This window comes from Microcaecilia unicolor, chromosome 2 (genome assembly GCF_901765095.1).
Source record: "Microcaecilia unicolor chromosome 2, aMicUni1.1, whole genome shotgun sequence".
Lineage (NCBI taxonomy): Eukaryota > Metazoa > Chordata > Amphibia > Gymnophiona > Siphonopidae > Microcaecilia > Microcaecilia unicolor.
This window is the reverse complement of record NC_044032.1, coordinates 145,280,057-145,296,797: the sequence shown is the minus strand read 5'-3', so window position 1 is coordinate 145,296,797 and position 16,741 is coordinate 145,280,057. Positions and strand designations below refer to the sequence as shown.

Genomic DNA, 16,741 nt, shown 5'->3' with positions numbered 1-16,741 from the left:
ATAAACAAGGGGAGCAGTTGCTAGCAGTAGATAACTAAGCAGGTTGGGGGGACGCGTTGGGAATATCAATCAGCTGAGTAATTAGGTGAGTACGTTTTAGCAAAAAAGTAGGTTTTTAGCAATTTCTTGAAGAGGATGTGGTCCATTTGCGTTTTGAGGTGCTGCAGAAGAGCATTCCAGTATTTAGGACTCCAGTAGTGGAAAGAAGAGGTGAAAATCAACTTATATTTGACGCCCTTGCAGTTCGGGAAGTGTAGCTGGAGATATGACCGTGCTGCAGCATCTGGATAACTTTCGGTGGCCATGAATGACCCAAATGTTCAATGCTGGTGCCCTGAATTTTGCAGTAACACAACCATCATAGCTGGAACTGAAAGTGTTAGCAGAAGGGCTACTTCTCAAGCCCTAAAATTTCTGGGCAACTGAACCCACAAAATCAACAACAAACAACAATTATTAGATGATGACCCCATGAAAGAGCAAAAACTCGTTGTGCTCCCTTATGTCCAAGGAGTGACAGATCACATAGGAAAACTGCTAAAGAAGAATAACATCAAAACAGCCTATAGTGCACAGAAGCTGGTATTCACACTTAGACATATGAAAGACCTGCTACATCTGCTCCAGACCCCTGGAGTGTACAAAATTCCATGCAGTTAAGACCAATCATACATTGGTAAAACTGGATGCACCACAGAGGAAAGGGTACAAGAGCATAAGAGTCACCACAAAATCTACAACACAAAAATCAGCTGTAGCCCTTCATGCTAAGGCACTCGGTCATACAATTAGGTTTGAGGGCACAAAAACTTTGGAAAAAGAAGATCATTAGTGGCTGAGAAGAATCAAAGCGGCAATAGAGATAGCAAGACACTCTAATAACTTCAGTGGAGACAAACGGCTCATCCTAAACAAAGCATGTCAATTTCTCATTCAAAACAAGTTTAGCACAAAAAAAGTAATGGTGCTGAGGACAAACGTCTTCTTCCCGTTTTCCAAAGTTTTAGAATATGATCTACAGAAATTTCTGAAATCATAGGAGATCTGAACCTCGTAAGTGCGCAACTACAAAACAAAAAAGTGAGGCAACAGAAGACAAGGATTCCAGAAATGTAGTACAAAACCTTTTATTCTCAAATATAGAACAAACTTGACATGGCCATGTTTCAGCATAAGCACATAAGTACTGCCACACTGGGACAGACCAAACGTCCATCAAGCCCAGCATCCTGTTTCCAACAGTGGCCAATCCAGGTCACAAATACCTGGCAAGATCCTGAAAAAGTTCAATACATTTTAAGCTGCTTATCCCAGAAATAAGTAGTGGATTTTCCCCAAGTCAATTTAATAATGGTCTATGGACTTTTCCTTTAGGAAACTGTCTAGACCTTTTTAAACCCTGTTAAGCTAACCACCTTTACCACATTCTCTGGCATTCTCCAGAGTTTAATTACACGTTGTGAAGAAACATTTTCTCCAATTTTACTACTTTGCCCCCTAGTCCTAGTATTTTTGGAGAGAGCAAACAAACGATTCACGTCTACCCATTCCACGACACTCATTATTTTATAGACCTCTATCATATCTCCCCTCAGCCGTCTTTTCTCCAAGCTGAAGAGCCCTAGACACTTCAGCCTTTCCTCTTGTGGAAGTCATCCCATCCCCTTTATCATTTGTGTCGCTTTTTTCTCTACCTTTTCTAATTCCACTATATCTTTTTTGAGATGCGGTGACCAGAATTGAACACAATATTCAAGGTTCGGTCGCACCATGGACCAATACAAAGGCATTATAACGTCCTCATTTTTGTTTTCCATTCCTTTCCTAATAATACCTAACATTCTACTTGCTTTCATAGCCACCGCAGCACACAGCATATGTGCCTGCATCAGGACTTGAGAAACCTGTTACATTCAGCAATTCACCTTGGCTACAGCTTGGCGATACTGCTCTGGAAGCTCTATTGGTGTTCTCAAAAATATATGCATTGTATCAGGTATCATACACAGTGCAGTGGCTTCAGAAGTTCTGTGAACCATGAAGCAGATGGCAAGTCCACCAAAACACAACCCTATTTTGGGTCTCACTTTTGTACCTCAATAAAGAATTTTTCATCTGTTACTCCTGTCTTGAGAGCTGTGAATCGAATGGGTCGCCCAAGTTTACCTGAGGGCATCCTCACAGGACATCTCGCGAAGGGGCAGGGAAACCCGTATTATCGAAACAAGATGGGCGGCCATCTTTCGTTTCGATAATACGGTCAGGGATGCCCAAATCTCAACATTTAGGTCGACCTTAGAGATGGTCATCCCTAGAGATGGTCGTCCCCGATTTTCGGCGATAATGGAAACTGAGGATGCCCATCTCAGAAACGACCAAATCCAAGTCATTTGGTTGTGTGAGGAGCCAGCATTCGTAGTGCACTGGTCCCCCTCACATGCCAGGACACCAACCGGGCACCCTAGGGGGCACTGCAGTGGACTCTGTGCATAGCTCCCTTACCTTGTGTGCTGAGCCCCCCAAAACCCCCAAAACCCACTACCCACAACTGTACACCACTACCATAGCCCTAAGGGGTGAAGGGGGGCACCTACATGTGGGTACAGTGGGTTTGTGGTGGGTTTTAGAGGGCTCACATTTACCACCACAAGTTTAACAGGTGGGGGGGGGGGGGATGAGCCTGGGTCCGCCTGCCTGAAGTGCACTGCAGTATCCACTAAAACTGCTCCAGGGACCTGCATACTGCTGTCAGGGAGCTGGGTATGATATTTGAGGCTGGCATAGAGGCTGGAAAAAATATTTTAATTTTTTTTTTAGGGTGGGAGGGGGTTAGTGACCACTGGGGGAGTCAGGGGAGGTCATCCCCGATTCCCTCCGGTGGTTATCTGATCAGTTTGGGCACCTTTTTGAGGCTTGGTCATAAGAAAAAATGGACCAAGTAAAGTCAGCCAAGTGTTCATCAGGGACACCCTTCTTTTTTCCATTATCGGCCGAGGACGCCCATGTGTTAAGCACGTCCCAGTCCCTCCTTCGCTATGTTTCCGACATGCCCCCGGGAACATTGGTCGTCCCCGTGACGGAAAGCAGTTGAGGACACCCAAAATCGGCTTTCGATTATGCAGATTTGGACGACCCTGGGATAAGGACGCCCATCTTCCCAATTTGTGTCAAAAGATGGGTGCCCTTCTCTTTCAAAAATGAGCCTGTTAGTGTTGCTAAATATCACCACTAACCAGCCATCTCCTAACTGGTTAGGTTAGGGATGAGACGGGAGCAAAGTATGATTGGCGTGTCTATTTAGCCATTCACCTTTCATAAGTAGGTGCATCAATGAGGCTTTGTGCTAGTATTCAGTAACGGATTAGGTACACCTTTTAGCTGTTATCAAATTGCCACTATGCACGCTCTTGTCTGCACCTTAAATAAGGCACCAATTTATAGCACTGCCACCAGAGTCCATAAACTATTGTTAAGATGGATTTGGGGAAAATTTGAGGTTGGAAACAGGATACTGACGGGCCGATGCACTAAGGTCCTCGGAACAGCCATTCCCTTACCAATTCCATAGTGAATCGGTACGGAATGGCCATGCATCGAGGAAAGGGAATGCAAATGAGCTGTTCGTTGTAGCTTACTTGCATTCTCTATTACCTCGGAAGCCAGTCGGCGAGTCGACCGGTCGAGCATGTGCAGAGCAGCCAAGCGTTATGCTGGCTGCTCTGCGCATGCCAAGGATGTCCTTTATGGTCATCCTTCACTCAAAAAACAAAAAACAAAAAAAAAAAGGACTTCCCTGACAAGCAGAAAACTTGTCTGAAAAGAGCCCCAGTTGATTTAAGTGCTACTGCTCTGTTGTGTAACATTTCCATTGTTTACTGCTTTTCATGTTAAAGGCAGGCTTACATCAGACAATTAGAAAGGACTTCTCTGAAGAAAAAAAAATCCAAGTGATCGTCAGGGACATCTATGAAAAGCTGGAGGTCTTCTTGCAGCTTTTGTGATGAGCGTCCTTCTTGGACTTATTTTTCTAACCTGCAATTAGGAAGGACTTCTCTGAAGAAAAAAAAAGGATGTCCCTGTTTTTCTTACCTGCCTGAACTGACCACAACCACAATTCTCTCAACAGTCCCCTCCAAGGTTGTATTCATCTTGCGCCCCCCCCCCCCCCCCCAGGATCGGGACGTCCGAGGACGTCCAAACCAAAACTGAAAACAACCTTGGAGGGGACTGTTGAGAGAACTGTGGTTGTGGTCAGTTTAGGCAGGTAAGAAAAACAAGGATGTCCTTTTTTTTTTCAGAGAAGTCCTTCCTAATTGCAGGTAAAAAAAAAAAAAACACATCCAAGAAGGACGCCCATCAAAGAAGCTGCAGGAAGATGTCCAGCTTGTGTTATATGTCCCTGACGAGCACTTGGACGTGGCTAGACAGTGAAGGATGTTCATAAAGGACGTCCCTGACGAGCACTTGGACGTTTTTTCCCGATTTTTTGTTACATTTATAGAAGTTTTTAGAGGCTGCACAGTCCCAACAAGAGGTACAGACCTCCACGGTTAGGCAATCGGAAAACTGTAATGCATCTCATTACATTACGATTTATACACATTGGGGTACTAATTTGCTCATCTGCATTCCGTTTTCGTCAGCTGCTACCATGATCAGAAAATGGCTCAGAGAAGCATTTAGTGTATGCCAAGGTTTACTACTTGCTCGTTAATGGCTTGTTAATGGCTCGTTAAGTTTAGTGCATCTGGCCCTGAGGTTGATGGACCTTTGGCTGTCCCAGTATAGCAATGCTTATTTAAGAACAACTGATAAAACCAAAAAAGAAAATAAGGAAAGCAAACAGGGACAGAAGAAGAGATGGCTAAAAATGCAAAGTAAGATAGTGACTTTTTATTCCTCTGTGCATTCATCTAAAACAGATATTTTGAATTGTATCACATTGATTGAGAATTAGATGAAACAGAATCAGTTGCAACTGAATAAGGAAAAAACTAAGTTGCTTTCTGTAGGAAATCTTAGTAAAGATACACAAGATCATATCCTGATCATAAATGGTACAGATTATAGTTTTTCCTCTCCGATTCAGATTTTAGGAATTATGGCAGAAAGTATATTGCATTTGGTACCTCAGGTCAATGTGTTAATTAAGAAAACTTATCACTTAATGTGGAAATTAAGATGTATTCAAAAGTTTTTCATAATATTAGTTCAAGTGCTTCTGCTGTCCCAGATTGATTATTGTAACATTATTCATAGGGATTGTCTGAAATTCCTATTGATAAAGCTTCAGACTATTCAAAACTATTCCTTGACTAAGGACCCTGTTTACAAAGGTGTGCTAGCATCTGTTAAAGCATGCTAATAATGAGTGCGTGCTGTGTAGGCATCCACAATATTCCTATGGGCACCTACACAGTTAGTGCATGCTAATTTTTAGCGCACTTTTGTAAACAGGGCCCCAAATTTGATAAAATCACCAAATATTGGGTGCAACTTTGAGGCTAGAATACTATTTGTTTTATTGCACACTTTTTAAACTTTGTCATAACATTGCCCCTTCTTATATGTGTTTAATTACAATTGTAGTTTGAAAGAAATTCTATTCTTTGCAAATATCGACTTTTTTCTTATCCAAGTCCTAAAGGGACGTTTTACTTTGTCCTTTGCTTCTCAGGCAGCAAAAAATTGGAAACTTCTACCAACTCATGTTTGCCATCTCAAGGACTACAGGTTATTTATGAAAGCCTTGAAAACGTTTTTATTTCAGAAATTTGAGATTGTTAGATAATTGTTATTAACAATTAAGTTTTAATTAATTTACTTTTTACTTTGAATCTTTATGTTGTATTTTGTTTTTATTATTAATAGATTGTAATTCCGGAAGATTGCTGCTCCTCTTGTGTAAACCACAGTGAAACATTTCTGAGGTATTTGCGGTACATAATAACCAATTGTTATTTTATCAAGGAGAGGAGGAAGGTGACAGGTAGAATTTTTGTGTCACTTCAAAGTCCATGTAACAAAAATCAAAACATAAGGTTGCCCAAAATCAAAATGCACTTATAAATTTCTTGCAGTTCTCCCTGCAGACTGAAGTCACTGCTCAATGAGGAGCCCCGTTTCAGATCTTCTTCAGGAGAGTTTCATGCAAGTATGATGCGTCTGCCAAAAATAAATCATTTTAGTGGCTAAACTACTCTTTCAGACCACATGTATTTATTATAATCAATGAAGGTCACTTTCTGGCAACATTGTAACCATCAAGAGATGCCAACAGGGACGTACCCACATGATGATATCAACAATTCAAACTTTGCATTAAAGAATTTATTCACAATAAAACATCGCAAAACAGATCTCAAGAAAGATGTAAATATTGGTGCTTATATGATGGTGTTCCATTCAACAATATCATTTAAACCCCAATCAGATGTGACTATTCACGTTCAGCCAACCTCTGTGCTCTTATCGCCCACCAGTGGATTTTCACAAACTTGTTCAATGACATGCCATCGGATTTGATCAAAATTATGTCCCTTGTCCAAAAAGTGTTGAACCATGGTTGCAGAAACCACATTTGTGTGAAATCTACTATGGTGTTTCACCAATCGCGTTTTTATTTTTCTTGTGGTTTCACCCACATAAAGCTTTAAACATGGACAAAAAATAATGTATACTACAAAACAGAGAAACACAAGTAGTGTTTGTCTTTAACCGATATCTTTTATTAGTGAAAGGATGAGTCCATTCCTTCATTTTGGAGCTGGTATCACAAATCCCATATTAACCTCAGGGTATATGGCTTCCTCTACTTTCACATTGATCATCCTGATCGGTCGTAGTCATAATGCAGTTTTTAATATTAGCTCCCCCAGAGTAAGCTATAGATGGTCCTGGGGAGAATACAGGGTAGTCAATGATGCATGCCACTTTATCTTCCAAAGGAGAGTAATTCAATACACAAATATGTTTATCAGTGGCTTCTTTCCTACTTGGATGAAATAACAATTCTCTATTGGCATAAAGAGCTCTATAATAAGACTTTTTTAATCACACTTATAGAATATCCTCTTTCCTAAAATGTACGGCTCAGAAATTGAGCCTGTTCCTTATATGAATCTTTGGTAGAACAGATGTGGTGAATGGCACATAGCTGGCCATTTAAATGGTACATAACTGGCTATCCAGCGATATTCAGTGGGGATAGCTGGCTGGCTCCTGCTGGATATTGCTGGATAGTGGCTATCAGATAGCCAGTTATATCGCCTAACATAACCGGCTATCCATCAGTTTAGCAGCCATATTTGGCTGCGCAAAAACATGGGATATATTTGGCCAGTTTAAAGATAATTGGCTAGTGCTGAATATCAGCTTAGCCAGTTATCTTTAAACCAGCCAAAAATAAACCAGATATTCAATACTGGTCACCGGAAACAGCCCAGCATTGAATATCCGGTCTAACTCCTGTGGTCTGAATATTGGCCCCATTGGGCCAGATTCAGTAAATGATGCTTAAATGAAGGCTCTGGGGAAAATCCACACTAAATACTATTCTATAAATGAGCCTTTTTATAGCAGGGGCGTAGCCAGACTTCAGCGGGAAGGGGGTTGTACGTGCAGGACGTCAGACTCAGAAACAGAACAAAGGAAGAAGAGGACCTCGGCTGGTGGGGGTTGGGGTACCCCGCCAGCAAAGGTAACAGATGGCATCGGTGGGTTGATGGCGGGTTGGTGGCGGGAGGGGGGGTCGAGAGGGTCATCGGCAGGGGGGTCCAGGGCCAAATCTACGGGGGCCCACGTAGCTATGCCCCTGTTTTATAGTGGATTCCTGCGCCCAACTTTGGATACAAGGACTTATGCCAGCTGAAACGATGCAAATCCTGACGTGAAAGATGGACCTGTAACCCCAATTTTGTATAACACTGTGCCTAAATATTTGAAGCACCCCTTACCCACCCATTTCCCTTCCATGGCCATGCTCCCTTTTGGGTTGTGTGTGAGACATTTTAGGCACACATCGTTATAGAATAGCGTGTAAGCAGATGCATGTGCAAATCCAAATTAGTGCCAATCAGCTCCAACTATCATCAATAACTGGTTGTTAGCACCCAATTGATTAGTTTGCACATGCTTCTGGGCTCCTTGCCCAAATTTGGGTGCCCAACTTTGGGCTACCTATATAGAATTTGGGGGATGGGGATAATTATATAACTGGGTGCCTCCATTTAGTTTAGTTTTAGTTTAGTTTATTACTTTTATTCCGCCTTTAGCCAAGGCGGAGAACGTTGGGCAACCTATATAGAATCTAGGGAATGGGGGTAATTCTGTAACTGGGTGCCTCCATTTAGTTTAGCTTTAGTTACTTATACTTTGTTTTTACCCAAGATGGAGAACAAGAAAATATACATAATTAAAACATTAAACTGATCAAATACAAAAAAACAGGACAACTACAAAAAACACAGGTCATCACTATAAAACACTGGATTAATATCATCCCTCACTTCAGTCCCACTTCAATGAATAAACTACACTCCCTCCTACAAGCAGGATATTTAAGTGTCCCAAGGGAGCACTGTAGTAGCCTATTCTATAGCAAAACCTAGATGCCTAGGTTTCATTAAAGACTATTAGTGAAATCCGGTATCAACGCACCTAAATGTAGGTGTTGCACTTACACCAGCCATAGAGCTAGTGGAAATGTAAGTGCCTAAATGTGGCAGCATTGAACAAAACTCAAAGTATTCTGTAAGTTACGCATATAAATGGGAGCCTCACCTATGTTCTGCCCATGCTCTGTCCATGTATATACCACCTTTGCAAATATGCGCTATGCAAGATAGGCATGTATTTACTGAATAGTACTTAGGTGAAATATTGGCATATACATGGCTTTGTGTGCACATATGTGGGTATATGTTGTTATTCTAAACATGTACATAAATGTTAGCACCTAGCAGCAATTAGCAGCAGTACAGCAGCAGTCACTATACGGTTAAGTTCCCTATCCATTGAGTTCTGGTGGTACTATCAGATAAATTCTATAAATCGTGCTGAAAAAAAACACAGCGTGATTCTATAAGAGGTATGCATCCTTTATAGAATCGTGCACGTAAACGCTCCTACATGCAGGTGTCTTAAATTAGGCCTGCTTTGAGCAGGCCTAAATGCAGATGCCTACATTTTTTCCTATATGCGGAAGCAAGCATATAAATGCAAACCTTTTCCCTGATGAAGAATTTCGAAACCTGGCCATGTTGGCGGAGGATTGAACTGGGAGAAAAATCGATGCTTACAGCCACTTAAAAGCTAAGTAATACTACTATAATTAACGTTAAAATTTGAAAAAGTTGAAAAAGCTTTTTTTGGAAGATGTTAATTTATGAAGAGAATTTTATGAAAAGGCAATTTATAAACTTTTGAAAAAAATCTGCTACACGGGTTTATCAATGATGATGTGAACAGCACCACTAATATATTGGAACAAGGTTCCTGGATGGTGGAGGTTGTCAAAAACTCTGAAGATCCCCGTTTAGCTTTAAAAAAAAAAGGCTTAGTGATGAATGAATATTGGAGCTTGAAACGTTGTTAGCATTGACTATTTATGAAAACTAATATGAGAGAGTGTTTGAGATAATATTGAAATTGTATATAATAATAATCTCCACACCATATATAATAGGTCTCTTTATTTAGATGCCTACATTTAGGTACGATTCTATATTTATGCATGCAAATTTGGGGAATACCCCTGGAATGCCACTAACCATATAGTTAACACATGAAAGAAGGAAGGTGCAGATCCGATGTGCATGTAACATCAGAGGTGCAGATCCGAAGTGCGCCTAACTCCTAGTTAAGTCCAAATGCTGATAATTGGTTGTTACCACCCAATTATCAGCACTGATTGGCTCATTATTCAATCAAGTTACACACATAAATTGGCTGCAAGACCAATTTAATGCATGTAACTCTAGGCACCATATATAGAATTTGGGGGTATATGAATAGTGCCACTAGAAATTCTTAGAGATCAACCGCACTATCCAGAGAAGTGCTGGGGTGGAGTGATGGTGGAGCATGGATATTCTCCTAACTTTATGGATAGCAAAAAGCTATGTAGAGAGTGGCTAAATACTGCCAATGTCTGTATAGCCAGTGTTGGTCAGTGTTCTCTCTATGTATTCAGAGCTGCTTGCTATATTCATAGTGGTGATAAATATATGGCATTGTAACACATGCTTGCCACACAAACTGAGTATTGATCTGGTAATTGTTAATTCCACCTTTGCCCCTCCCCAATGCCAACCCCTTGTACAGAAAACAATTGGCCATTTAGTAAGTTATCTATACAAGTATTAAAAATACAAAAGTAAGTAAGCTATGCATTCAATACTTTGAATATCAGGCCCTAGTGCCTTTCTCTCTACAAACTCCATCAATTATTTCAAGACTAATCTCTTCTCTGCCTACAATTGCTAGCTGTCATTTCTTTTCAAACATACTGCGGAATTCTACTTCATATATTCATGCACCTTTGCAAGTGATTGCAAAATGTTTCATAACACTTCTGGAAAGCTGTTATATGCAAAGAAAATGTTATATTGTTCTGAATTAAAGATTTCAAACTGAGATGTTTTTAGGTAGTTCAGAAAACATAAAAAGTCAATTGAAAGCTGGAAGACATATTGCCGATAATCTAAGGTAGCTACAAAATGTCAGCTGAAGGGAGACAAAAGTAATGTGGTGAAATAAATACAATTATTAGGAAGCATAAAATACATCATGAATTTATGACATTTACAAAACAGGCAAGTAAAAGCAATCTGAGGAGTAAAAGGGTAATTACGTTATGTAATTGTTCTCCAAAGGTTGTATGTTCATGGCACCAGACTGATAGTCAAGTACCTATCATACACCACTACCAGAAACTCTCTATTCCAAGCTTAAAGTTTTAAGATTTTTGCTTTGTTGTGCTCAAGGCATAGTTCCACTAGTCAATGATTTTCTCCAACTATAACTCTAAGTTTCTATTCTGCTGTCCAAGTGCCACGTTCTCACAAGCACCGTTCAGCCTACATGTCTGACTTATCAACCAAAGCGGTGGGCCAGAGGTGATTCTAAACTAGGGATTTTGTTTTCTGAGAATCTCAAGCTTCCAGATAGATTTGATGTTTCACAACTGTCCAACAATAAGATCTAGGACAAGGTTCCTGTAGCAACTCCTGGAAGCAGGATACTGGGCTAGATGGACCATTGGTCTGACCCAGTACGGCTATTCTTATGCTTATTTTGTGCTGTGGAGGCAATTTCAGACAAGAGACTGCATTCACTCCAACAGGAAGACAAATGTGGAGATCTCAGCAGAAGACTTGCTGAAGTTTAGATTGTGGAATGGGGTGCAGTGGAAGTTATCCATCAAGAGCATGGTGTAGACGAAAAAGGGCTTATTTCTGGTGGCCTGTATGATTCCTATGTAGGATGCAGACCATATTTCATTCCACCCTGTGAGCACCATGTCAATGGCTTGATCCACTTGCACTGGAGAAGGATGGGGACACTCCCAAGTATGTGAAAAGATGTGAGGAGGGTTACACTCCCTCCTACAAGCAGGATAAGCAGGAGATCATGGCAGAGATTTATAAGAATGGACCAATGGAATAAGTTTTGCAGTCTATGAGGACTTCCTTCCTCTTATAGAAGTCAATTATTTATTACCATGTCACTGGAGAGGAGGTTGCCTGTCAATAAGGGTTCTGGGCTGAGATGATGAAGACGACATGACTGACTGACTAGGAACACGGACTAGGTTGACAATGGTTGATTGTGCGAGGAGAATCGGAAATAGTGGCTGTGTGATGGACTATATAGGAAGTTACCAGTTCTTCTTAACAACATTCCCTCACAGTGCAACATTAAATCCTGCAGTACAGAGCACAAAGAGCATGGCTCAGTTAAGACAGAGCAGGGAGGGCATGGTTCAGGAAGCCAGATAAAAACTCTGGGCACAGGCAAATCAGGGAAGCTAAGAGAAGACAGAAGCAGCCTTCCAGCAACCTTCACCACATATCTGTAAGCAGCAGAAGCTAAGTTCAGGCAGGTCAAGTTTTACCTTGGCATCTTGTGAACTGCTAATCCTTGCATCCAGGTCTCGTTTTGATATACGCTTAAGACAAGACTGGTACACACTGCAATTGCAGGACCCTGTCAAAGACAAAGCATCAGGAAGCTTATTACATGAACTTTAAGAGACTTTTCTGTTCTTGTATTTTGATTTTAATAATCAATAAAAACAATTTTAAAAAAGAGACCTTTTTGTTTTTAGTTTATCTAGTTTGTGAAAGAAACAGGTTTTACATACTTGTGCATATAAATACCATCCCCCCAAAAAAACATATATATAATATTCAGCTGGCGATGACCAGCGTGTTTTTTTTTTTTTTTTTAAATAATGGCTATCGCTGGCGAGATTAGCCCTGGATATTCAATGCTGGGCCATGTGTGGGCACCGGCACTGAATATCCAGGGCTAACTTAGGTAGCTATGGCCATCGGAGCTTATGTGGGTCACAGTTGATATTCACTAGGGCTTGTATAAGAAAGTTATAAATAAATGGAGACAACAGCAAAGTATGAAATAAATACAATTATTAGAAAGCATAAAATACATCATGAATTCATAACGTTTACAAAACAGGCAAATAAATGCAATCTAAGGAGTAAAAGCATAATTACTTTATGTAAAGTGGAGCTGCAAGGGACAGGAGCAAGTGGGTTATGCTCCTGCCTCCAATGACCCTCCACTAAACCAATAGGGAGACAAGTATGCCTGGGGGGGGCTACCTAGACATTTGAGGGGTCAGGAGAGGAGAGGGGCTTGGAGCATCGTGGCCAGAGGGGAGAGGGCAGGAGGAAGAGGATTTATTTTAGAGGCCAAGAGGGGGATCAATTCTACACTGACAAATGGACAATACCTACAGACTCACCCCAATTTCTCCAAGAATGGGATAACAGATGCAGAACAATACTAGACAGTATAGCAGCACTTCAAACCAGAACCTCACATAGAAAAAACTCAATACCATGGTTTAATGAAGAATTGAAAGAACTAAAAACACAGGTCAGAAGATTAGAAAGAGCATGGAGCAAGAAAAAAGATGAAAACACACACAAAGACTGGAAACAACTACAAAGAAAATACAAATATACTATCAGACAAACTAAAAAGACCTATTACAAAACCAAAATAGGACCAAACTACAAGGATACACACAAACTCTTCTCACTCGTAAACAATCTTCTAAATACTACCACGGTCACCTCCAACAACTCAGATACCCCATCAGCAACCAACCTTGCAAACTACTTCAATTAAAAAATCATAAAGCTCCGACTCATGATACCCACCAATACAACGGATTACACAAATATCCTTGAATGTCTAGACCCAAAACCCGGAGAATGCCCAGCAGATCGATCATGGACCGACTTTGACATGGTCTCATCAAATGAAATCTCACATTGGCTCGAAAAATACGCCAAATCACAATGCAAATTAGACATCTGCCCTAATAGTCTAATAAGACCCGCACCCAAAAAATTCAAAATAGACCTCACGAACCATGTAAATCACAGGTTTCAAAATGGACTCTTTCCCACTGGTAAAGGAAACATCCTACTCACTCCGCTGCCGAAAGGTGCTAAGAAAAGCACAATGGACCTAACCAACTATCGCCCAGTAGCATCTATTCCACTCATGACCAAACTCATGGAAAGCATAGTGACGAAACAACTTACTGAATACCTAAATAAACATTCAGTTCTGCACGAGTCTTAATCAGGATTTCGATCGAACCATAGCACCGAAACTGTTCTAGTGTCCGCAATGAACTCATTCAAACAGGCAAATGCGACTGGCAGCAACATTCTCCTCCTACAATTCGATATGTCCAGTGCCTTTGACATGGTTAACCACGATATACTAATACATATACTAGAATACTTCAGAGTAGGAGGCACAGTTCTCAAATGGTTCAAAGGATTCCTGACCACAAGATCATACCAAGTAACATTGAACGCGAACAGATCACCCCCATGGATACCTGAATGTGAAGTCCCCCAGGGATCCCCCCTCTCACCAACCTTATTCAACCTAATGATGATACATCTAGCCAAACTACTAGCCAATCAAAACCTCAACCCCTACATATATGCAGATGACATCACAATTTACATCCCGTTCAAACAGGACCTAAATGAAATCACCAACGAGATCAACCAAAGCCTCCAAATAATGCACACTTGGGCAGATACATTCCAACTAAAACTTAACGCAGAAAAAACACAATGTCTTGTATTCACCTCACAACATAACACAAAATACTTCTCCACCATAATCACACAATACTGTTCCCTTCCTGTCTCACAAAACTTGAAAATTCTTGGAGTCACCATTGATCGAAACCTCACTCTTGATACTCACATGAAAAACACGACAAAAAAGATGTTCTACGCCATGTGGAAACTCAAAAGAGTAAAACCTTTCTTCCAGAGACACATCTTCCATACCCTGGTACAGTCAATGGTAATATGCCACCTGGACTACTGCAATGCACTGTACGCCGGTTGCAAAGAACAATCAAAAACTTCAAACTACCCAGAATACAGCCACCAGACTCATATTTGGAAAAACTAAATATGAAAGTGCAAAACCCCTAAGAGAGAAACTTCACTGGCTGCCACTTAAGGAACGCATTGAGTTCAAGATCTGCACGATTGTTCACAAAATCATTCACGCAGACGCCCCAATCTACATGCTAAACCTTGTGGACCTACCTCCCAGAAACGCCACAAGATCATCCCGCAAATTTCTCAACCTGCACTACCCCAGCTGCAAAGGACTTAAATACAAGCTGATGCATGCAACTACCTTCTCTTACATGAGCACACAGTTATGGAATGCATTACCTACAGACTTAAAAGCAATCAACAAAACAACTATCTTTCGAAAATCTCTGAAGACATTTTTCTTCAACAAGGCCTACAATGAGAACCTATAGCCTCACTGAGACACCTCACCAGCCCACTCAATTATGAACACCCACCTTCTATAACTACCCTAATCACTCCCTTCCTTCTTCTTCTTTCTTCCCTTACTTAATCGCTACACATTACTAATTGTACCTGATATCCTGTAATAACAATGTTAACAAAACTATGTAAGCCACATTGAGCCTGCAAATAGGTGGGAAAATGTGGGATACAAATGCAATAAAATAAATAAATAACTAAATTTTAAAAACTAAAAATAGTTATGCAGGTGCAGGCCCAATATTCAGTGCTGGCATCTGCATAGCTAAGGGGCCTAATTTAGGATATCTTTTTAGCTGTTCTAAATTAGGCTGCTTAGCTAGGCGGGTGCCCCTGGACTCCTCCACAGTGCTGCCCATGACTTGCCCACTTTTGGTTAAGAGCTGCTGAATATCACCACTTAGGCAGCAAGAAGCAATTTAAGAGGGCAGGAGAGGCTTCTGCCTGCTTACATTGTTTTGTAAATTGGCCAGAAAGTGTTTTGGTTTTACATTCACCACACTGAGTAGCTGTGTTTGCTGGGGTTCTATGCTATAACCTTGCCCATGCTGCTACATATGGTTCTAGTGGTGAGATTTGTGCTTCCCATTTTAAAGAATGCACTTCAGCATAGATAATTGGGCTAAAGGGATGCCCTGCCCTAGAGAATGAACAGAAGAAGTGTAGTCAGATATGAAAAGGCAGATTTTGCCTTTGATTTGTTTGATCTAGGTTTGATGTCTTCAGAGTAACTTTACTCCACAATCAGCTCTCACTCATTCAACTCTGTCACAAAATAAATCTTTCTGAGTTTCAAGTTTCTCAGATTTTAACATCTCACTTGGACAACTTATTTTAAATACCACCTCTTTTTATTACATGTGAACAGAAAAATTAGAAACTTTTTCTTTTACTTCATGTTCTTTCAAATGACTAAAATTATTTAATTAGGAATTAAAATTTACATCAGAGAATAATATCAAAGAATTTCAACATTGTGGGGTCCTTTTACAAAGGTGTGCTAGTATTTTTAAAGCGCACTAATGATTAGCTCACGCTAAATGCTAGTGAAGCCCATAGAATTATATGGGCTTCTCTTATATTTAGCACGTGCTTATTTTTAGCATGCGGTAAAAATGCTAGTGCACCTTTGTAAAAGGACCCCTCAATAAAATCACTTCTTATTTTTCAGTTCTAAGTCACAGAATATTTTTATTGTTTAGATATAAACCAAATATTATTCTAAAGTGTCTTCTTAATAAATCTCACACACTGACAGGGTTCTCAGATTTTCTGGAAATGATCAGCAAATCACAATATTGTACTCTCTTCAGTTTAAAACCGAAAAATGTATAATTAAATTCTACTAACTACTTTGTTAATTTCTTCACACAACTTATCCTAGCTCTCAATCTTTGAGAGAAAATGTCCTAAAAATTAGGAAATAAGGCCAAGGGCCCTGTTTACAGAGGCACATTAGCATTTTTAGCACATGTTAACCATGAAGATACCCATAATATTCCTATGGGCAATAAAGAACTTTTATTGCCCCAGTCTTGAAGGCCCAGTGTTGCTTTTTTTGTCCTGTATATTTTCTGTGTATGCTGTATTACCCTCTCTATTTGTGTTTAAAATACTATATCTAGGGCTTTTTTTGAGGGGGTACTTGG

General features: G+C 40.4%; 1 pseudogene; it reads left to right on the top strand.

Moving 5' to 3' along the window:
- Positions 1-471: 471 nt before the first annotated feature.
- Positions 472-11,754, top strand: LOC115461887 (annotated as a pseudogene).
- Positions 11,755-16,741: the final 4,987 nt, after the last annotated feature.